Here is a 24,830-nt window from a genome sequence, read left to right on the forward strand (position 1 = left end):
TACTTGTTTGAGAAACAAATCTGCAGACATCAGATGTGCATTAGCGTGCCAACATTTATTACCTTTCCTCAGGACTTCCTTCTGCCACGCAGACGATGGCATTTTCAACTTTACTATTTGTGTTACATTTCAAAGAAGAAGGAACTCCTATAGCTATATTTGCCTCATATTCACACTTTTTCTACTACTTTTTTCAAAGGAAAGTATAAACTCAAGGCCCACCACAGCTTTTTATGTGGCCCTCTAAACTCTACATACAGCCGTTAGGATAACAGTTGTGTGCTTCAATAACATTTTATCAGTCAAATCAAAAGAGTTTTAATTTGTATACAGTCAAATGACATCAATTAGTCCATCCAGTTTTTCATGATTTCACTATCGTGGATTGTACTGAAACTTTTTTTGCCAAACTGGTGAAAAACATTGGGTTTAAGTGATGCCAACTCCCACCTGCGGGTGGCAGTATTTCTTACTTCTACCAGAAAATACTGAAGTTCAATCCAAAGGTCTTTCAACAAAGTTTTGCCAGAACATAATCAGCTTTTTATTTTCCAATTGATGGAGCTCATCTCTGTCCACTCCAAAAACACAAAATCTTACCAAGTATTTTTGTCTGAGTACATTTAAAATAAGACAAAACTAACTTACAAGTAGCTTTTCAGAAATATATCAGTTTGTTTTAGGTACATTTTTCAATATAGAAAAAGAAGCACTAGTCCCACTGGCCGGTTTTTATACCTTTATCACTTCACTTATTCGTAACTAGTACGTTTTAAATCAATATTAAAGAATTATTGACTTAAAACAAGCTCCTATATATTGCTGAAAAGTTACTTTTAAGTTAGTTTTGTCGTATTTTAAATGTACTCAGATATTTGCACTAGAAACTAAACAAAAATAGTTGGCAAGATTTTGCATTTTTGCAGCGTTTTGATGATGCCTCTAGCCTAAAGCAGGTCGGTGCTGAACACTTTTCTCTGAAAATCAAATGCTAAACGTACGAAATTATAATCCTTCAGTTGGAAACATCCAGAAAAGGAGCAACAAACAGAAAGAAAACCACGGCAAACATTAACTAACTCTTCCTCCTTTTTCTATTTCCTGATTGAAAAGTACTTCCACACTTATTCCAACCTCTATAAACTGTTTTGTCAGATGCATTCATCACCACAGCTATTAATACACACCTCAAGCATGCATATCTGTCAGAAACCAATTTCAGCCTTTATAATTACTCCCAACTTCTCCCCGTTTAAGCAGAAGGTCATGCAGGAACAGTTTGAATCGAAATGCAGGGAAGTTGATTGGATTAAACATTGATGGCACCGAACAGATAGAGGAAACATATTGACACAACAGGAGAGCTATAGCTTTCCTGCCAGACAGTGCAGAGGTGTTAAAGCCGAACACATAAAAAAATCATTAATTATAGTACCCTTCATAAGCTCAACGCAGACTATAGGCAGCTTTCTGTGCGCACAGAATTCTGTGGTGAGACAGAAAATACATGTTTTAGGTGTGTTAGGTTTAAAATATTATCTAAAACACGTATTTTAGTAATTCAGTCCTAACTCCAAAAGCCATACACTACATAGTTTCAAGGCCACGAATGAAAGATCTTCATCCAAGCATAATCCCAGAAAGTTGAGTGGAAGGAAAAAGTGTGACATAAAAATGTGAAGGTATAAAATTCTGAATGCACAAAATCCAAGCAGCATGAGGTTCAGTGAACTCTGGAAAACAGAAAGATTTAGTTTTTGTTGCAAAAACAAAATCTTAAACCATTTTTTGTCTAGACTAATGTTTCTAATGCATTAGATATTACAAGTTATTTGCATTATTTGTAATGCAAATAACTTGATACACTTAACATAAAAAACTAACCTACGACTCACTTTTCAGCAAGATATAGTTGCTTGTTTTAAGTCAATACTTTCTTTAATATTGACTAGTTCCACTGGCAGATTATTTCACTAATAATGTCTTGTTATAGGAGCTAGTTATTGTTTAATCAATATTAAGAAATTATTGACTTAAAACAAGCTTCTATATCTTGCTGAAACATTTCTTCTAAGTTATTTTGTCTTATTTCAAGTGTAATAAGATATTTGCATTAGAAACTACTTGGTAGGATTTTGTGTTTTTGCAGTGCGTCAGTAGCAGCAGCGCCTGAGTGTTACTAACAGAAGCAGAAGTCGGCCCGGTTCGTTTGCTTCGTTCAGGCTTCAACACACTCCGGGCTTTCATTAGACCTTCCTTATAAACACAAATCAAAGCTTCAGTAACCCGTCTGGACACTCCTGCTCCATTTGTGACGACTGAATTCAGCTCTGGACTGATTGAGCATCTGTTGGAGTAACAACACTGAAATCACTTCCTCCTGATCGTATTCAAAATCAGAAATAAACAACCTTAATGCCGCAGTGTGGATTGTTTTATAGTAGTAAATTGGTGCAGAAAATGGAAGAATAGCTTTGGCTTTAATGAAATCCTTCACATGCTATGAATCTCAGAGTTTTGATTCTCCTAAAACAAACCTGCCATTTAGGCTCCACTCACTGCAAAACACAAATATTACCAAGTATTTTTGTCTAGTTTCTACTGCAAATATCTTAGTACACTTGAAATAATAAATTAACATAGAAGTAACTTTTCAGCAACACATTGGAGGTTGTTTTAATTGATAAGAAATAAAAAGAACTAGTTCCACTGGCAGATTATTTTACTTATAACTAGACATTTTCCCCATATTATGGTTGTATTTACCCAGAATGCCCTGCGCTAAGGTTCACTTCCTGCTTTTGGAGCGGTCCCCGGTTCGTTCAACATTCACATTCAAACTGAACAAAAGTTCATTTCAACCGAACCGAGAGCACAGTTTGATTATGCATTCACACCTCCCCACACAAACAAACTAGAGTTCAATTAAATTAAAACCATTTATTTCAATAATTCACATTGTTCAACAAAAACCTTTCAGTTTTTCCAAGCTTGCTGGAAGTGAAGATGAAACTTCAACAAATGCTCTTACCTTTGAATTTTTGTTACAAAAATTCATTAAACCAATAAATTCAGGGCATCTAGACTCCTGGTCGTGCCTCTTCACAGTATGGTTAAGTTTTGCATGTTTTGCATGAATGCAACAGGGATCAGAGTGGAATCCATACTGTATCGGATTCATATTTTCAGCGCAAAACTCCCTGGAAAATAGTTCTCTGAAGCTTTTCTGATAAAGCCAATAATATCAGGACAGGTGAAGGTGTTCAGTCAGGCCTTGCAGGAGTCATACAAGCATTTATAGGCTTCATCTGCACAGACATGATGTTCCTGGTAAAGCTGGAGCTGCACAACGGACTGGAAACCAAAGATAAGTTTAAAAAAATCCACATAAAGTGCCTCACAAAAGTATCAACTCTGAACATTTTCACATTTGGTCTCACTGAAAGCACAGATTTCAATGTACTTTACTGGGAGTCATAAATCAATGATGAATTTGGCTGAACTAATTATTTAAGCTGAAAGCTGGAAGTTATGGTTGCATGACACAGTTAATTCCACTTAGATGAGATTTATTATGATAGAAAAGCTTTGTTATCTGCCGTCATAGAAGCACCAGCAGGAATGAAAGTGTAGCGGTGTGAGAGTCTAAATCTGATCACTTAGATCATTAAAACCTGGGTCACTCTTCCAGTATTAGCTGGACCATGAAGGAAGAACAGTTAACACCTTCTCCTGCAGCCCATTAGATGTTCTTAGAGTCTGCATTGACACAGAGAACAAACATCTGCCTCCTTAACAAGCCTTCCTGACAAGCATCTGTGTTTATGCAGTGTGAGAAATGTTCTAAATAATTGGGGAGTTGATGCTGTGAATTCCTCAAGCATTAATCAAGCCTCTGAATTCCACAATATTAGCTTCGCATGATTCATTGTTAATTCCCACGAATCCATTACTTGTTCCATGTGCAACTAAAAATAGCGTCCTGATAAATCAACGGGGACACTCGAGAGTGAAGACGGAAGGATTGGGGAGTGGGGGGTGCTTTGCTTCTGAAGCGTCTCTTCTCAGTCCAGCATAATGCCCTTGGCTCTCATCAATAATTATTCTCTATAATTCACTCATGGATTTCTGTGTTACAACCGACGGGGAGAAGACAACAGACCTTGAAGAGAACGTTTCAGCCCAATCCTCCCTTAATAAACCTGCAGATCTGGACCTCGTCTTGGCTGTTTGAAAGAACGCAACAGATTTATTTTTCACACTAAACCAGCGCTAGTTGTGACTTAAGGTGCATTCACACCAGCCCTGTTTAATCTGCTTCAATCATACTCCTGCTGGTTTGCCTAGAAAGTCCGGTTTGTTTGGGGAGGTGAGAATGAGTAATTAAGCTCTGGTCCGCCTAAAAACCTCGGTCTCGGTTTGGTTCAAGAGAACTCTGGTGTGGCTCGAATTCATATATGAACTCCAAATGGACCAGAGAATGCTCCAAAAGCACAAAGTGGACAATGGTGCAGGGCATTCTGGGTAAATGCAACCAAAATAAACCTGCTAGTCCCTTGCTAGCAAGAGAAATTCTACAACCACTAAAATCTGAAGCCACTCCATCTTTGTTTACATTTTGTGAAGAAGTTGCGCCCAGTGTCTTCTTCAGAGGTTTTCGTGTAATTTCCTTCAGTAGTTCTTGGTGCAGCGCCCCCACAGGCGAGGAGGGGAACAGGTTACTTAAACTGTTTGGTTTGTTTGCTATAGTGGAGTCTGAAAGTGAACAGCACCAACTGGAAGAGCAGCAAATGTTGCAATTTCCCTTCCTAGTTTAACCAAGTTGAACAACCAGGTGTGAAACAACCTTAGGATAAATTCACTTTATTCAAACTCTAGTTTGTCTAGAAAGTCCAGTTCATTTGGTAAGTGAACTCTTGTCCGCCTACAAACCTCTGTCTGTCTTGGTTCAGTTGAAGTGAACTTGGACTGAAAGCGGACAGTAGACCGCTCCAAAAGTAGGAAGAAGACTACTTTGCATGACATTCTGTGTAAATATAATCAAAACAAACCCGCATGTCTTGCGCTAGCAGAAGAAGTGGCTCGTGGATTTCCACCAAAGAGAAATGCTACAACTGCCAAATCTGATGCTACTCCACTTTTTTGTTTACATTTCGCGAAAAAAGAAGTTTCACTCATTTCTTCTTTGGAAGTTTTTGTGTCGTTCTGAAGGAGATGGTGCAGCGACAAAACATGTGAGGAGTCTGAAAAGAATTTCCAAATGGTTTGGATCGTTTCACACAATGCAATATGAATGTGAACCACACCAGCCGAAAATGTAAAAAAATGTTGCAATTTTGGTCCCCAATCGAACCGAGTCTACCGGACTATCATGTGTGAAAACGGCCTTAAATATTTCTGTAAAGACTGCGGCCTATTTCTTGCGTATGCCATCAATAGCGGCGGTTTTCTTGCCAATTTTCCCACTATCTGTGTTGGGAGGAGGTCTAATCCATCTGAAATGGCGTGGCGATCTCCGGTACTGATTGCGTTGGTCACAGCCGGGCAGCCGTGCTACGGCGCGTGCAGACAGCGGACCCCGGACGTGCCCTCCGTCTGCTCTGCCGATGGGCATCGCATGGCCTCACTCATGCACCGGGTGCAAGGCCAGACTGGTTCATCTGCACGCAATCACGACGGACAGTCGCATCCCATTCCAATTGCATTTCTGCTCACATGGGGGAGAAAAAGTCCCGTGGTGCATATTACTGTGGCTGAGACAAATTTAGCTGGAATGGAAGGCGAGATGGAAAAGGCTCACCTCTTACACTAATCTGGGCAAACGACAGAGTGCCGGCTTCCTGCAACAACACCCAGGAAAAACGGTTTTTAGATGAAAGAGCTGCCCTGCCTGTCTCTGACAGAAGACAGTGAATTAATTAAGATAATAAATTGCACATGTCATATTTGTCATCTTTTCAATCTTTACTTAATGAGGTGAAACACTGCAGCAGTGTGTTTGGGAGGAAAACTCGCCTCGGCTAAAGATGATGCACCTTGAGAAGGAAACACTCAAGCCTAAAAAACTGTGTGATAGTCAATGCCGACTGATATTTAATATATGTCATGTATACATTCATGCTTCCCCGTCCTGAGTGGATACACACAGACTCTCATGAATGCAAATGAGGCTGAGAAAAGGGAATGAGAGCGAGAGAAGGAAAGACTCAGAAGACTGCATATCTGATAGGAAAGCACCCTGATTAGAATTTTGTCATGCCACAATTTACAAATTAAAATGAATTAGATCTTCCATGGCCTGACCTCCATTAAAACAGTTCTTTGTTGATGAGCCATGATAGCATCTGCTATTGATTGGAGGAGAATCAGTATGGCCAATCCCGTCTCTTTACGAGCAGGTCATCCAAAGCAATTTAGGCATATTGAAAGATTGATCAAGCCTACGGAGCTGCCACTTGGGCCCACTCAAAGCACAGAAGACTGAGGTGTGACGCAGCCACTCCCTGCTGCTGTGTAGGGGAAGAGTCTCAAATCTAAATGCTAATGGTTTCTTTAAGAGCCCGGCTGCCCTTTAACCACTACAGTCAGACATGAGGGATGGCTCTCAATGTTTCTGTCTTGTTTTGAACCCACCACCAACAGCACGAACCTATTCTTTGGATTCAATAGTGAGCGGGAAGGAAATAACTGAGCACCAGCAAGGTAATACAATGGCCTCTACTTGATGCATCACCAGCCACCACATGCCAAATCCTGCCTCAGCTATAGCAAACCCTGACAGGAATATAACTCTTAGCTCCAACTTTAACAAAAAAATGTTCTTCCTTACACTAAAATACCGGCAGGTATATCTGAGTTAATTAGTACATTATTACAAAATTAATTTAGTGAAAAAAATGTAATTATATAAAAAATGTAAAAGTATTTAGAGATGACCAGAAGGCATTTGTTTTGCACATCTCCTCCTGCAACAACTATCCGGATATGAAGAATGGAGCAGTAAATTATCTGCTTACAGGAAAGAAGAAGGCAAAAGGCTGAAGTACAAAAGACAACAGAGTCAAGCTGTAATGGAAGTTATGCTAGAAAAATAATCTCAGCTTTAGCGTCATTGGTGTAGCATTTTGTTGTTGCATCTTTTAGTGTTCCCATTGCTGCTCTTGTTGTTGTGCTTATTTACCCTTCTGGGCCACCATAGGTTCTGAACAAAGAGCAAACATAACACAGATGCATGTTGTCATTAGAGGCGCTCTTTATCTTATTTATCTAAATGTGAGGGTTTTGCATTAGATCCCGGTTCTAAACTAAACTAACTGGTTTAAAGTTAACAGCAGCTATTTTTGTTTCCTGTCTTGTTTTAATTTAAATGAATTTTGCTTCATCACATTCAAAGTTCATTTCTGTTTCTGAAACAAGCAAAGATTACACTCAGTTTTTCATTCACACCATTGTGTTTTTCCAGTTTCTAAAAAGTCTGTTGTGCTTATTAAAAGACATGAAGGTCTCCCTCTAGTTAAGGGCTGCTTCTAATTAGCAGCAAAACAGAATAAAAGCCTTTGAGAAGTTATTTATCTACTATTATACAGGAAAAAAATCATTTTGAAAACAATTTTTTACTGACTTTCTGAATATGGAATATGGAGAGTGGAACAATAAATTATCCACTGAAAGGAAATAAGCTTCCAAATTTAACCTTCCACTGCCAGTTTGTGCTTAGAGATAGCACAGGCCTTTTCTGTTCAGGTCTAATTAAAATCCTCTTCACCGTTGGTAATGTGAGGTAGCTTATAGGAAATTGTGTGTTATTATTAGGAGGAAATATGGAAGGAATTCCTTTACATCAGCAGTAAGCCGTGTATCATGTTGGCAGCTTTTCTTATTTTCTGTTCACTTAAGCAGGTTTTATACATGCCATGATCCTGCAGCGGCTGAATTAACGGCTGCATCCAGCAGCAATGCATTCAGTATGCGCTCAGCATTCACACTGCCAGAGGTGGTCAGATGAGGACGATACTTAAAGTTGTTCAAGCATGAGCCGCCAGTGCGCGCTCGTGTTTATCACGAGGGACCGGATAAAAAAGTTGGACAGATATGGAAAAACTGCAGAGGGAGATTGAGATTTTCATTCTTATTTTCCCTTTTAACCTCCATCTTAAGCATCTCTGTAGTTCCTGCCATACCTGCATGGAGTACATTACATTACAGCCGCACCGCTCCACAGTTAGGATGAGCATGTCTGTTGGGCCTGAATTCACAACACTGCGCGCTTCACCATGGAAACTGAGATCAGAAGGCAAAGGTCGAGCAAAGCGTTGGTAGCGGCGCTGCTTGGCAGGGGCAGGATGGGGGCGGAAAAACCTCCACACGGGCCTTTTTCCATACACTGAGCACGCTCATAATCTCTTGTCCTCCAGCAGCACCCTGCAAGGTTAGTGAGAGTCAATAAGCCTTCCACAAAGGTTAAGGAGACCTATAAGAAAGATAACATGCAAACAGTGAGCTCTCCGGATCCACGGGAACCATAAATAGAGAGGCATAACTGTCTTTGTCTATTTCTTTCATCTGGAAGTGAATCACAGAAAGGTGCTCCGTTTTCCTGTCTCATGAATTCAATATGAGCCATCTATACACAAAGTACTTTGTGAATACAAAAGCTGAAGGAGTGTATCAAATGGCTCGAACTGCCAGTTCTACAAAGAACAGTCATTACGTCTCGGAACACGCTGAAGGAAATCTGGATTTTCCTCAGATTTTTACATTTCCTTTTCATTAACCTGCGAATCACCAGTTACTCTATCTGGCACCGACACTTCTGTCTTCAAAGATCCTTTGATTCATTATTTACTCGCTAAGTAACAAGAGATGTGTTCCCCAACTTTGTGAGTTTCTCTTATGTTTTATGCTTTGTGACAGTAACTGTGGACAGAAATATATAAACGCATAAAAGGATGTTTTAGAACAAAACACTTTTGTCCCACAGGATTGAATACATGACAGTAAACAAATTATATTTCTGTACAATAATATTTAACAATTCTCATCTTGGCTTTTACAAATCTGAAAAGTGTGGTGTGCAAATCTATCAAATGCATTTTAATCTGATAACTCTTAATTAAAATACAGGTCATCCACTTAAAAATCCCCAAATAAAATGTCCTCCACTTTAATCTGATAACTCTAAATAAAATACAAAACTACAAAACATATTAGTAACTAAAGTTCAGCTCTTCTGCTGCAGTTACAATGACTTTATCAAACTATTTAAACTCCAGGTACACTTACATGACGGCATTTCCATAAACGGCTGGATTAACTGGATCTAATTTTCACATTTCTTGTTAAAAATCAAAAATACTCGCAGCCAAAACAGAAGGTTATTATTTTTAGATGATTGCATATTTATGATGCGGTAACCCTTGATTGCATAAAACACACACAAAAAATCATTTAAATCTTTCTGTTTTTTGGCTTGAGATGTTTTGGAATTAAATGAATTCTTTTAAATCAAGGTCTGAGTCCAGAGTCGCACCTTATTGGAGCAGAACTGAGCGATCTTAAAGTGGCTCGAGTGTCAAATATCGACATTGTGAAGTTCCGACTCAATTACTTTACAAAAATACAGATTTATCTTATCTTATTCTGACATAAAGACTCAGCAGACGATAAGAGCTTATTTGAACTTTTAGTCACAGACATATGCCAGTGAAACTGCGAAATAAACACGTGAACTCTGAGTGCAGAAGAGACGCCTGCCAGGTTGTCCACAGATATTTCATCTGCTACACACTACAACTCAACACTGATTATAAAGGTCTGATTTTCTGTTTTCATTAAAAGTTCCACTAATTAGTACCACAATGTTTATTTAGAAAAACAACAAGAAGGCAAACTCTGACCTGAGCTGACAGTTTTAACACCAAAACATTTCAGAATTAATAATTTGGTCACAGAAAGGAGTTCTTTGAAGCTTCGCTTTCTTTTTAGGTGTTGATTTATCTTGTTTAAATTGGGAACATTTCTTTGTTTTGGTTAGGAAAACTATTTCTATGAGCTCGTGTGTTGTTAGCTAAATAAATACTATTCTCCACTGATTAGGCGGTGCTGCTGATAAAAAATTTTCTTGATTAACAGATTATTATCAGTTTCAGAACTTCTATAAAAGCTGTAAATTTTGCAGTCTGGTGTATGTGTTAACGTCATCTGGGATGTGTTATGAGATAGTTTCCAAATAACGAGGATGATAATGTGATCGGCTGTTATGATGAAAATTCATCATCATCACCTTTATTATAAACACAAGTAATTAAAACATGAATACGTACAGTACAGACCAAAAGTTTGGACACACCTTCTAATTCAATGGGTTTTCTTTATTTTCATGACTATTTATAAAGCAAGAAATCCCACTTATTAACCTGACAGGGCACCTATGAAGTGAAAACCATTTCAGGTAACTACCTCTTGAAGCTCATCAAGAAAATGCAGAGTGTGTGCAAAGCAGTAATCACAGCAAAAGGTTGCTACTTTGAAGAAACTAGAATATAAGGGCTATTTTCAGTTGTTTTACACTTTTTTGTTTAGTGCATATTTCCACATGTGTTATTCATAGTTTTGATGCCTTCAGTGTGAATCTACAATGTCAATAGTCATGAAAATAAAGGAAACTCATTGAATTAAAAGGTGTGTCCAAACGTTTGGTCTGTACTGTATATAAAATAGAAATCACAAATATAACTCAGAGATTTACAAAAAGGCTAAAACGTTGATTATTCCACATTCTGGACGTAGACCAGAGTTTTGTGAAATATTTGTTAGCAACAGGATGATATTTGTAGAAACTCATAATCTCCACGTAGATCAATAAAATGTCTGTATGTGTTTTTGAATTTCAGGAGCTATTTTCTTTAAGACATTTGAAAATATTCTAAACGCTAGTGAATCCATGCCACATCCTCTGGATATTAGCCAGCAAAGCAAAGTTAGCCCAGCTTTACGGGATGTAATGAAAACTTCTCTTTACTGTTTTATCATATTTGTTTTTATGCCTTTATGTCCAATAATTTCGAGCCATCAAAGTTTCTGTATGTGCGATCAATGAAGTGGAAAGCTAATTCCATGCTATCAAGATGGCGACAGAGCACCCGGATGTAAAACACACACAGAAAAAGAAACAAATCAAAGTGAAAGTGACGCCCTTAATCTGACTGAGCAAACACAAACGACCGGAAAGACGAGACAAAATTAGCTAGAGAGTAAAATTACTGAATCATGGAGAGGATTAGGCATCGACTATGTTTAATAATGTCAGAGAATTAAAAAAGAAATATCCAAGAATAATCAGTAGTTCCATCACAGAAGATACAAGTGATTTATTCATTATTTTACAGATTACATGTAGATTTCAGGTGCTGGGGCACTGGAGATAATCCAGAGAAACTTTGAGTGGAAAAACCTTTTTCCTTTCTTTAATGCTCTCCATATCTCTGTGATAAAATTATGTGTCCTGAAATTAAAGTGCAAATTCGAATCAAACCTCTAAGGGAGATCTATGGGTTCTTGGCAGCAAAGGGAGAGCACAACAGGATTCTCGCACATATGCCATGCACATCGGCGAAAAAGCACAGCGGGCTGCCAACACCAAAGTGTTCATCACTCTCCTCCCACTCCTTTTCAGAGCACAGAAGAGAAAAAGAGCCCACAGTACCAGAACGGGCCGACCAATCAGTGACGAAGATCAAAAAGCAGATGTTCAAGGAGAATGAAATGCCCCCATTGATTGGCCGCAGTGCTTTGGTCCCCCCAGCGCAGTCCTCTAATCGATACGTGGGAGATAAGCAGCAGTCAGCCACTGACATTGGTGATGTATAACTGCCATGGTGGAACAGAAGCTGATGACTTTTTGCCGTCTTGGTCAAGACTCAGCGGAGCAAACCGGACACGTTGGAACCAGCCAGCCCACATTCTGATCCTGCCGATCAAAGTCTGATAATCCAAAGTCCCTCATTCATGTCCTGCTCGCCACTTTTAGGTTAGAATAAAGCTTGACAAAGCAACAAGGATAAATTACCTGAAAAGGAACCGCTGTTATCGCCCCCGTTTGTGTTTCAAAAGGCAATAATGAAATAAATAAATGAGAAAAAAAATGGCTGAGAGAAAATGAAATGATGGCGTGGCTGTGTTTTGTGAAATTGTGCTGTCAAACGTTTCTCCTTTCTAATTTCCTGGAGCGCAGATGATGGAGCATGTGCACTGACAGCCGAATCAGATAAAAACTAAAAAAAATACATACTTCCCTGTTTCCACATCACAAGCACTTTTATGCGACATTCATAAATATAATAACGAAATAATTAGTGTTTGGGAAATGACGCTTGACAGATACTATGACCTTGTCTGCTCTGTCAATTTATTTTTACGTGGTCATTCGTTAAAGTGTCGAGGCTGATGGACAAGAACGTAAATAGAAAATAATGGGACTGAGGCGCTGAAGAACGAAGCTTAAACTAATATTTATACACCCAGGATCCATCATGTAAAGGCTGTTTACCTAAATTTGAGCAGCTGGAAGCTTCTGAAGATATTCTAATTAAATAAAAACTAATAAAGTGATTCTGTGTTGCTTTTTTTTTTACTTCAATAACTACTAAAGTGGAGTTACTTATGAACGCCTTAAACTTTTCAAATTGGGTAACATGAACCAAACACAAAAGAGCTTTTCTCAGCTGAGTTCTCATTTCAAAGGCAAAAATCTTAGCTGCTTAGATATAATAACTGATATTTTAATATAATCAATGCTAAAAAATATATAACACTAAAGATACTAATGTCTAAATACAAACTGACCCATTGATGTTTGCCCGGACTGTAGCATTTTCACCGGCAGCAGCGCTGCAATAGCAGGCATTAAAAAATGCTACTTGAGCTAATGCTACAAGCTAACACTGTCACAATATAAGCTAATACTATCGGCTAACACTGTAACACAGATGTTGGAAAGAAATTTCACATTTCAAAAGTAAATCTTCTGAATGGAAACATTTATCGACAGGTTTGGCTCTTTTTCACATCATACGAGTCACATGATCAACAACCAGATGTTGCTACTGGCGCAAACCACAAAGAAGAAGACAGGAAGTAGTTGGAGGACGATGGCACACCATGTTTTTAATGGCTTATCGTGTGAGCAAGCTTATTCACGTGTGATTTTAATTATGTTTCTTATTTAATGAAAACACCGCATTCATTCTTCCAATATTAGCAGAATATTGACAAAGTAAACGCAGCTATAAAATGTCATGATATGTCTGGAAAATACATGATACTGCCCCTTTAACTCCTCTAGAGTAGTCAGAGTTAACTACCAACTGTTAATTGGTGCCTGCAAAATGTCCAGGTCTGTACCAGAGGATGCCTGAGTACCACCAGTGGTACATGCACCTCAGGTTGAGAACCCTGACCTTAGAGCAGCCAGCCTGCTCAGTGTGTGTCACTTTGACAGGACAGTCCCAGCACAACTGTCACTTCGCTCCCCCGTTACAGGTGGTCCACACAGGGGAGCTGGCAGCTCTGACGGACGCCTCCTCCAAGGGATTTATGGGAAATGACAGCTCAGGCTACATAAAGCCGAAGTCGTCTGGGGAAGGAAGACAACAGAAGTTCCATAGCATGAATGCATGGGGGCTGACACGAGCTGAAATTTACTTCCTCTGGCCTGGCAGGCGGTTTTGGTTGGAAATGTGCTGTTCATATATTGTGGCATAGACGGAGTGGGAGGCAGTCAGAGCCCCACCTATAATCTACTCCCTCTGTTTGTGGTAATGGTCTGCAAGCTTTTCTGCCAGCGGGGGAAAAAAAGAGAGAGAAAGAAAAAAATCACATTTCTTACATGGCTGCCTCTTGATGAATTATTTCACATTTCACTTACTTACCGTACCTTAGCAAAAAAAGTTAATCTACATCAGCGACGTTAAAGAAAAATTTCACAGCGAGGAAATGAACAGCTCCCCTTGTTCAAACTCGAAAGGTGTGGAGCGTGCAGCTCCTTTAAAAAAAAAAAGTCCATTTCAAACTTCATCATTTCAACGTCTGACAGCACATGTGAATGCACACGGGTCGGGCCAACCCTCTGATTCTCTCTGTATTTAAATATGGACCATCTTTAATTGAGCAGAAAGTGCTGGGGAGAACAGTCCTGAACTAATACAGAGGCCGAAATATCATTACGCTGATGGAAGCCGGGCTCTCTGACTTTTATTGGCAGCTTGCGAGCTAAATGTGTGGTTCAATTCTGAGGCGGCCATAGCTGCAGAGGCAAAGTAATCGACTTTGGGACAAAATGGTGTGGAAAATGACATGTAGGCCTTTGCCTAAAGCCAACCTGGCGCTGGCAGAAATCTATCAGTCAGGTGCACACCAACATTGGCATTTACACAAATGTGATTTAGTCGACGATACTGGAGAGCTGATGTACTGGACCAGTGCTTTTACTGAAAGAAAACTACTATTTCAAGCCATGCAATCTGCTGCTCCTGCTGCTGGAAATGCCTGAGCGGCTGGTTTCAGTTTAAACGCCGTCATGTTCGGAGAAAACTCTGTTTCACATGTAGAACCTCGCCGCATCCTCAGCAGATTTAGGGGACAATACCCTGAACTTTTTGAGTTTTAGAGTTTTAAGTCTCTGCGGTTGCATCGTTTTGTTTTGCTGCTGAGGTGAGTGGTTTTGGATCAGTGCTGCCAAAGTTTGGACACAGACATGTGAAATTGTTTGGCATGGAAATGAAACGGACCTCATGGCCTGCAGACCTTTGCACCCTGTTGTAATATCAGATGCTTTAAACAGAAATCACAATTTATACTTACTATAAAAGAAACAAAAACAAAGAAATTCAACCAAAATATGAATTTCACCTTTCCAGGAAGTTAATAAATGCATCTAATAATGAGACTTGTTCCGTTTTTAAGGTTTTAAGAATCAATACTTATACAATAAATGGAAAAATTCTAGCAGTTCACTAAAATTGTTCATGAAAATACCAACAGTTAAATAAAATATGATGAACATAAACCACGAATAATCCCATAAAGTCTACTAATCAAAATTAACAAAGATATTTATTGTTTTTAATCTGTTATTTAGGTCATTCAACATTCAGATCGCTGCAATTATACAACCATACATCTTTGAAAAGCAGAAGTGGAGCCTCCTGCACAACCAAGAAGAATGCAGCAAGTGGTTTCTAGATGGTAAGTCAACAGCAAAATGCTCATCTTTTCCAGCAGCCATTGTACAGCGCATACAGCGCTGGAGCTCATCTTAGGCTGCTAGGTAACAGACAATGCCTGCTGATTTGTGATGTTATATTCTGAGTGTTTTTGAAATGGCTCATTTTTCCAGACACCAAAAAATATTAACTTATTGCCAACATTTGGGTATTTTTTTGTTTTTTAAAGAGTTTGGGCTGTTTTAGATGCAGTTGAATCCCAAATGAAAGAACAAAAGTATGCAAAATTTCCATTTTGTGAAATTTAAAGTATGTCAAGATTAGGTGTACTTAAATTAACTTTGTGTAAATAGCTGGCGAACCTCCGATGGCAGTTGTCACAGGTGAACCAAGGATTCCTTAAACATGCATGAAAGAACGAAAGCAACAACCCAGGTAATATTTATGATGAAAGAATAACATTATAACATGATGTAAAGCTCTAAAAAGACAATTTTGAATCATACCCCTCCTTTAACTTTGCAGCAGGATCTCATCGTAAGCATGCATGTAGTGACAGTGGAGAAGAAAACTCCCCTTTAACATAAAGAAACCTCCAGCAGAACCAGAACCAGCAGTCATGTGACTCCCACTGTCTCCCAGAAGCCCAAAACGCCTCGACCATGAAAGAAAACGCTAGGAAGCAAAAGACGACAATTTAACACGAGTAATCTGACAGAGATTTTTGCTTCCTGCTTCGGGAACGTCTCAACTCCAAGTATTACATCAGCTTCTAAACCTCAGATTCAGAGTGTCTCTCTCCCAGCAGCAAGCCTACAGTCACACCCACACACTCGTGCACCCCCACACACACGCATACACACTTGCTGAACCACAAAGCAGATCAAGTGTGCCTGGAGAGCTCTATAGAGAGGCCAGTTTTCCTCATTAGACCGCCTGTGCACCACTCTCCAAAAAACCCCTCGCTCTAATCACTGTCACCAGACCTCAGCTGAAAAACAGATAATTAATGTTGGGCCCTGCCTCAATCAGCCTCCATGCTAAACAGCTCGCTGTACACGTGTGGGTGTGTATGTGTGTGGGTGTCTGCATTAGTCTATTTGGAGTCTGTCGATGTAGGCGCCCCCCTCCTCCTCTACACCCCTGGGGAACGTGGATGCTCAAGCCGTCCACAACAACAATTTCTCTCCGGCTCGCATTAGCTCACAAACAGCACATGTAATGTACAACTGGAGACTTTGCAGGAGGAACATTCCTCTCCACGACTAAAAAAAAAAAATCTTTTATTCCACGGCTTCTTCTTCTCTGACTCAATTGTCTCGCCCTTTTTGCTCCACGGCTGCCCTTATTGCTCCCCTTCACCCATTTATTACATGGAATGGACTTCTTAATCGAATGCTTTGCGGAGCAGATTTATTTATGTTCTCTATTCCCTTCCTAAAGGCAGTTATTAATATTTTATAAATATTTGATGATACTTTGTGTGACCCTGCAGAGAACGACAGAGAGGAAGTGAAGGTTAATGCTGGGGGTACCGGCTGATTAAATGGAGACCAAGTGGCTAAAGCCGATGCGAGGCTGCCATAAAGTTTCTAATAAAACGAACTGAATAAACACGGTTCGCGGGAGAATTTGGCTGTAGGACTTTAACAAGGTAATTTACAAAAACATATTTCCCTTCTTGCCCTTTGATGATAACAAAACGTGAAAACAGTTTGGATTTATTTGCCCTGGTTTCATTTTTCTGTCTGAGGGATTACGGCTCACAAACTCACTCTGTGGAGGAGAAACAAACACTTCTGTGCATCAGAAAAACAAAAGCATTTTGTTTCAAAAAGTTATAAATACATTCCTTCCTTTTTGTTCTTTTGTTTTATTCAATATGTTTTGCATTAAGAAATATAAAAATATATAGTTATGCAAAAGAAATAAAGACAGAACATCCTCTTTATATTCAAGGGTTTTATGTACCAGAACAAAAAATGCTCCAGGTTAAACAATTATTTAAATCACAAATAAAGTTAAGAAATAAACGCAGCATACTACACAATGTTATAATTTAGCAAATTATTCATTAAACAAAAGTACAATCTTGTTGTGTCAATAGGATTTAAGATTTGTTAAATATATAACACCATCAGCAGTGATTGGAGAGAAACTGTTTTCTGTCCAGCAAACTAGGATAGTTTCCTTCCTTTCAAAATAAAAGGATCCCATTTCATTTATGATTTATTTATATACTGTATATATATATAAAAAGTTTATTCTAGACTAATTTTATTTTGTGGCAGCTGAGGCAAAAGTGTCTCTTGAATTGCAAAGGCAGCTGACCCCTAAGTTACCACTATTGTGGTTTGTGGTCTTTTAAAAAGGGAGTTTTTCCTCTCCACTGTCACCCTGTGCTTGCTCAGAGAGAGAAATAACCTCCAGTTTAAAAACTGGCTTTTCAATAACATTACAACAGCTCAATTTTAAACTAAAACAATTTACAAATCTTGACTTTCCTTCTGGTTTTTTACCCAAACTCACAGTTTGAACACAGTTGTTCAGCCTTTGAATGCTATTGGGTAGGAAATATATATGTCAGCGCCCCCTACAGGGTCACAAAGCAACAACTTGATGTCTGTAAAGATGTGTTTCATTAACTCTCTCAGAGGACTAAAAAAGTAAGTAAAATATCCTCTTCAATGTCTACAACATGTAGTTTTTGTAGAAAATGCAAACTAGAACATGTTTTACATTATATCTCATATTAAAACATTTTCATAAAACGTCACAGAACAATTTAAAAACATAATATTTTCATCCTGCATCTAAAACAGGTGTGCCAAACTCATTTTCATTTCGAGACACATTAAGGTCATGAATGTCGTCAAATGTCAAACTGTTAATATATTATAGTTTCTCAGTTAGTACTTCTTAAAATGTAACAATTTTTAACATCTTCTCACATTTATGTCATTTGGTCCTATACAAATGAAAATGGATTTGACTCATAAAATAATATTTGAGCCCACAATCTTAAAGTTAGACTTATGTGGCCCTAGGGACCCCAGAGGGCCACATAAATAGTCATGGTGGGCCGGATTTGGCCTGATAGCCTCGAGTTTGATCGCTGTGATCTAAATGGTTGAATCTTTCTCTCATGTTTTTCTATGTCTGAGTCTTCCAGGGTTAAAAGCAAATCGACAAGCTGGACATTTTTTGTATTGAATCCTTAGAAAACGTTTTACAGTGGAACATTTTAAAAACAGAAATTAATTTAAATTAAATACTTGCTAAAGTTCTAATTAAAATCACAATTCATCACATTATTATCTTAGATGAAAGAAGCAAAAACTAATAATAGATTTCGGTTTATTTAGGTTTATTCTATTGTAATAATAGAATAAACCTAAAAGCAGAAAGTAGAGTTTCTCTAATGCATCACTCTGAGCTTTTCTTCAAAGTTTTTCATTAAATATTTAGAACTAAGGAGAACTTAAAGATGCATGTAAAGAAAAGAGAAGCCAGATCTGGTTGAATCTTAATGTTTTTCTTCATGGTAGAAAACACCAGGAGTGACAAGCGGTCAACAGGAAGGCTCCACATTTCCACCTTAACACTGCAGAGTGCCAATTAAAGGCTCAACAACATGGATGGCGTTCCATATATAACAAGGCCTAAGAAGCAATCCTGTCAACTTGCAGGGTGGGACATGTCAAAGCTGGAAATCAAGAGGAAGCCGCGCCGTCCGCCGGGCTGACAAGAGCAAAGCTTCACGTTACTAAAATCATCTGGCGAAGAGAAGCAGCCTGTGTTTCTGCTGCTCATTGTGAGCTTAGGCAGCCCTCACTACCTCAAACCTCAGTGATTACCGCACTGCTGACAAACACAAATATATTTATAGTGCAACACAATGCGCTAAAAATATGCACCTGGTCTATTTTTGACTAAAGCTGTGCCAATCTGCAAAGAGTCCGACACGGTTTCATGCACAGGATCGCTCTAAAGAATGAAGTCAGTCTGCATAATGAAACCCACAGTGCAAAAACACAAAATATTACTGAGTATTTTTGTCTAGTGTCTAGTGCAAATATCATAGTACACTTAAAGTACGACAACTGACTTACAAGTAACTTTTCATCCATATGTTCACGCTTGTTTTATGTCAATAATTCCCAATTATTGATAAAAAAAGAACTAGTTCCACTGTCAGATTATTTCACTTGTAACAAGATATTTTTCTGTTAAGAGTTAAATAATCTTCCAGAGTAATAGTTTGATAATAGTATACTGTATGTTCATATCACCCACCCTTATGTTGCAGTTTGGTGCAGTCAGAGAGAAAAACAAAAAGAGAACCCCATCCAGATGTTCACTTACAACAGCAGTCCACACCAAATTCATGCAATAACGGCTGCTAGTGATGGAATGTACGAGCATCAAAACCCACCTGGATCCACACTGCAGAAAAAACTAGTCAAAGTATTTATATGGACTCCTTGCAGTGTGACGTCACATTTCAAAGATCCCGCCCACATCTCCATGCTAGAGGGCAAAAAAGCTGCTAGCTGACAATGACTAGCATTGGTTTTAGCTGCTAAGTTATCAACATAAATATTAAACATATGCCTGATATACAAAAGAAAAACGGACGCAGAGCTTTGCTGCTAACTGTCAACACTACGACAACTAGAAAAAAAGGTCAAGAAAAAGTGTTATTAAGAAAAAAATACTGAAGGAGAGGGAAGTAGTTCAGTCATTTTTACTTGATTTTAACATTTAGATGTGAGGTGGTATGAAGTGTTTCGGTTGAGTTAAAAAATAAAAAGGTGACAAAAACACCAACTCTGACAGATCATCAGTAGAGCAGGTGTTTAAATGATCTAATAGCACCGGTAGCTAATCTACCACAGCGATCACTTGTCAATAATCACAAAATCAACATCAAGCATGAAATCATAAAACTGTAATGGACTGACTGTCTGTTCTTTGTGGGACTGTCTGAGCGTTTTTCGGTGTTAAATCCTAAAAGGATGCAGTGGCATTGTTGTCAGTTGCTATGGCAACGAGTCTGCGTGTAGCACAGCCGACACAGAGACACAGAAAATAGTCGATTTGAGTTGTTCTTCAATGGTTTTCCCTTTGGTTTGAGGCACTGCACTAAATTAATAATGCCTGCATCTCCAGGTTTCATTTGGTTAACGGGATTATTCTACCGCAGCAGCGCGGCTATGGAGGGAATGTACAAGAATCGCCTTTTTGCCATAGAACGTTGGCTAGCACAAAATTTCCAGATGTAAACAATAACATGTAAAGGGTCCATAGGGCATGTGAAATATATTTCATCTCCAGCTTTTATTTTGCACAAATGATGTCTGTAGCTGCTCTGTTTGTGTTTGTAGATGGATAACAAAAACCAAATCTACCAAAAAAATACATGAATCTTGAGTCAGACTGCAACTCTCCAGTATTTTATCTATTAGTCTTCTACCCTGCAATTACTTTTTCTTGCATACTTTTGTAAAGTAAGGCTATCCCTCTCATCTGTCATCAAATCAACTTTTTTTCTGGCTTCTCTTTGACAGGAAAAGAAAAAGAGTTTTAAATATTTGCACCACATGTCCTTCATCAGTGAATTGTTGCTATTCATGACTTTTTAAATAGGCTGTTGAATGCCGTGTCTGACAATAAGAAAGGAAACGACCTCACAAAGCATGAAAAGCAGCATCGACCTCCATACTTCGCAACAGCAGCGGCACCATAAGTGTCAGAAGTGGAAGCCATGCGGGCGGTTTGCATCTGTGGCCAGATTTCAGCAAATTAGTGAAATTCAATTTCTCATTATTCAAGATGTGCAGTTAGTGGATTCCAGTATCAATAAGTTAGTTGGAGATTTTCAGGGCAAAAAAAGAAGAAAATGAGGAAAACACCCAGGAGCTGCTGAAGCCCAGCTTCCAAAGGATATAATTTAATCAGAAACAAAATCTGATTAAAATGTTTAAAAAGCAGCGGCATGCAACATTTATTGACTCCCTGAAAGTGTCTTTCTTTATACATTCAGACATGGCTGAATAAATGATTTAAAGCTGACATATATAATTCGACCTTGTCAGGAGCCCCCACCCCGCTTCCTTGTGCATGCTGTGTAATTGAGCCTTCAGGGAGAGCGGGAAGACTATCTGGTCCCCACTTTGTAGGGATGTGTATTGATGGTCAAGACTGGTAACCAACTATCTAATCAATAAGTGCATAAACACACACGCTGATGGAAGTAAATATGGTGTGACAGTAGCTTATCTCGCTTTTACAAGTCGTCTAATAACTGCACAGCTCAGAGTAAAGTTAACAGCACCTCTGGGGTACCACTGAACGATATGTGTAATTAAATATGTTTCCTTGCATAAAAGGCTATTAACTTTTTCCTCAATACATTTCAGCACAATGACACAACGAGGAAAAGCCCCATTTAAATTGGTCAGCGACTCCGTCAGACGCAGACGGACTCTCTGATTTAAATTACATACAATTCACATGAAGGCCACAGGCAACTCGGAAATGAGAGTTGCATTAATTGAGGGAGTTTAAATTACTTTTTGTGATGTGGCTTTTGTAATCTTCCTCCGCTCCAATTTTCTCCAAAGTTTCTGTTGCAATGTTAAAGACTGAGCTGATCACCTGTTCACTGCAAAAACACAAACTCTTTGGTCTAGTTTCAAGTGAAAATATCTAAAAATAAGACAAAACAAACTTTTAAGTAACTTTTCAATGAGATATAGAAGCTTATTTTTGGTCAGAAATTCTTTAATATTCATAAAAAAGAACAAGTTTCAAGTGTATATTTGCATTGCAAACTTGACTTGGTAAGATTCCGTGTTTTTGCAGTGTAGGTTTAGAAGTTGTACTAATAAAAGTAGCAGGAGAGTACTCGAATCAAGTTACATTTACTCAGAGTAACTAAGTAACTTGCGATGTTCAAACCTGTAGCAATGTCAAGCACAAAACAAGAACTACAATAATGCAAAGAAAATCAAACAATCACTTCTTTAAATAAAAGGTAGCACAGCTTGATGAGACAGGAATTTATAAAAGTAAAAAATTTCTATCAACAATTGCATATAACATACACTTTTAGGCAAACATATATGGGATTAATCTGCCAGTAGAAATAGTACTGAAGTAATTATGGACTTAAAACAAGCTACATCTTGCAGAAAAATTACTTTAAAGTTAGTTTTGTCTTATTTCAAGACATTTGACTAGAAAGCAGACCAAAAATACTTGGTAAGATTTGGGGTTTTTGGAGTGTTGAAGAGAATCGGGAGCAACCAGAGTAGGAAAGGACACGTAATTGTCTTGTTTACCTTGGTTTAATGGAGTGAGCGCTTGTTTTAAACCACCAGGGTTCAGAAAACCTGCCAAGGCCGGGCAGACCAGGATGTCAATCTCGGCCTTTTTATTCAGTTTTGCTGACACATCTGCAACCGGAGGCTCGTAGGGTCCCGAGAGCCGCCGCGTGTTTCTAACGCTCCAAATCAATCCCTCATTTAGATTCAGCAACTCGGAAAACATGAAAAATATCACCTATGGCGGCGGAACATGCCAGAAAATCATTAGAATTAGAAACGACAAGACATGTAATTGCAAACAGCAAACCTTGGCGTACTTGTGATTGAGTTTTAAACATAGATGTGAGAAGGGGGAAAGCAATCCATGTTGAGCCACATCATAAAAATGCAAATGCTTCATCTCTCACTCCAGGAGTTTGGAGCTCAGCAGCAAATCTAATATACTGCCAGGTGTTTAACATATATGTGTTTTCATTTTCTACATTTGCTCATCAGATTGTCTCGGCGAGTGAAGTGCTGCACAATATCCAGGGCTTTACAGATGTAATAACCGGGAATGCATGGGGCCAGAGCCGTGCAGCTGAGGCTTTAGGGCCAATGGGAGCTCTTTAAATCAGAGAGCGGCCGTAAACACGCCGTCTGCGTCGCTCCCTGCGCCGGCATTACCGGCCAAGCTGATGACAAGTGCCGAGCAGCCCCTCCAGTGCCTTTAATACAGCAAAGCGTTCTCCGGAGGGAATGCAATCTGTGTCCTCTGCACAGATCCACTGTCTGCACTTCCCCGCGTGTGTTTGAGCGCCTATTATGCTCTCTCAAAATGGGAGAAGGAAATAGGAAAATCGCCTCAGCCAGAGATGAACTAGGAGAATAATCAGAAAATAGTGTGACGCAAACGGAGCATTTCAGCCCCCCTTCCCCATGCCACCAATCCCCCATCACCCCCGGCTGAGAGCTAAATAATAAGCAGCGGGGACGGTGCCATTGAGAAGAAAGTACGCCCCTTTCTATTGGTTACAGCAGCTTATACGTTTAGGATGGGAGATAAAAACAGCCTCGCTTTCTCTCATGTGGCGATCCCACATTCCTTTATTGCCAATAAAAACACGAGAGGTGCACAGACAAAAGCAGCTCCACACATCCAGACCTTCTGTTTTAATATGAGAAACAAAGACAGATTAAAACACAAGTGTCCAAAAAGTAGAAACCAGACTTCTTCTGGACTGTTTATGCTTGTGTGTGGTTCTGACTGTGGTGTCAGCTGCAGGTACACAGAAATAAACAAGCTTGTACACATTAAGAGAGAGAGAGAAAAATGCAGTTCTTTTGATTTCTATTTTTGCCCGCCTGGAAAAGACAAAGACACTTGAGCAGAGGATGGATGGCGAGTGCGTGGAGTTAAGTCAGTGGAGTGTTTGAAGTGAAAGCGCCAGACACGTGTGTGTGTGACACAAAGTGTGTGTGACAGCGTTAAGCCTGAGTGAGAGGTGAAAGGACCGCTGTACTCACAGTTGTGCTCTTGTTTCCCTGTGGTCTGCCGGCGTGTCAGAGTTTCATCCTCTCAGCGTCTCTCCCTGGGCTGGGCTTCCTCTTCCTCTTCTGACCAAAAGGTGTGAGGAGGAGGAGGAGGAGGAAGAAGAGGAGGAGGGGATACACGAGCAGAGCGCTAAGGAATGAAACTGAAGAGAGAGAGAGAAAGAGAGACAGGATGAGGGAGAGAGAGAGAGAGAGAGGGATTCAGAGGCAGGGCGAACGGTGGCTTGCGATTGGCCTGTCAGTCCGGGAGAGGGAGCGTCGGTCTCGGCGGTGCCTGCATCCCAGTCCGTCTGCTCTGATTCAAACACCTCCAACGCCGAGTTCTGCAGAAACACAACACACTCGGGGTGAACACGCACACACACCCATACACACACACACACACACACACACGCCGACAGACAGAGGAAGGGAGGGTTGATAGAGAGAGGCAGATGTGTTCAGAGGGCCGATGACAGCTCCAAGCTGAAGCTTCTCCTTGGCTCCTCATCAATGACAGGTACTGAGGATCAGGAGACAGAGGGAGGCTCCCGCACACACACACACACACCCACCCCCACACACACACACACACCTCACCTCCCCATCTCAATTACCATAGCGGCCGTAGATGTATTGGGCTTGTCAGCTCTCACGTACGGCTGATGAGGAGATGTGGGCTAACTTATCTCATCTAATTTAACCCAGCTATAATCAGACAACACTCTCAGCTCATTATGGTCAGACTGGACAGACGTCATGGGCT

General features: G+C 39.6%; 1 protein-coding gene across 8 annotated transcripts in view; it reads right to left on the reverse strand.

The window, feature by feature from the left end:
- LOC116735781 (RNA binding protein fox-1 homolog 3-like) overlaps positions 1–24,556 on the reverse strand; it is a 551,222-nt gene extending 526,666 nt beyond the window's left edge. For 3 of the 8 annotated variants that reach the window (XM_032587867.1, XM_032587869.1, XM_032587870.1), the window contains exon 1: positions 24,059–24,550. The gene's annotated coding sequence lies outside the window, so the exon portion shown is untranslated. Of the gene's footprint in view, positions 1–24,058 lie in introns of all 8 variants that reach the window. The other 5 variants (XM_032587876.1, XM_032587878.1, XM_032587877.1 and 2 more) reach the window with 4 other exon arrangements.
- Between the last annotated feature and the right edge of the window lie 274 nt (positions 24,557–24,830).

Source organism: Xiphophorus hellerii, chromosome 16 (genome assembly GCF_003331165.1).
Source record: "Xiphophorus hellerii strain 12219 chromosome 16, Xiphophorus_hellerii-4.1, whole genome shotgun sequence".
Classification (NCBI taxonomy): domain Eukaryota; kingdom Metazoa; phylum Chordata; class Actinopteri; order Cyprinodontiformes; family Poeciliidae; genus Xiphophorus; species Xiphophorus hellerii.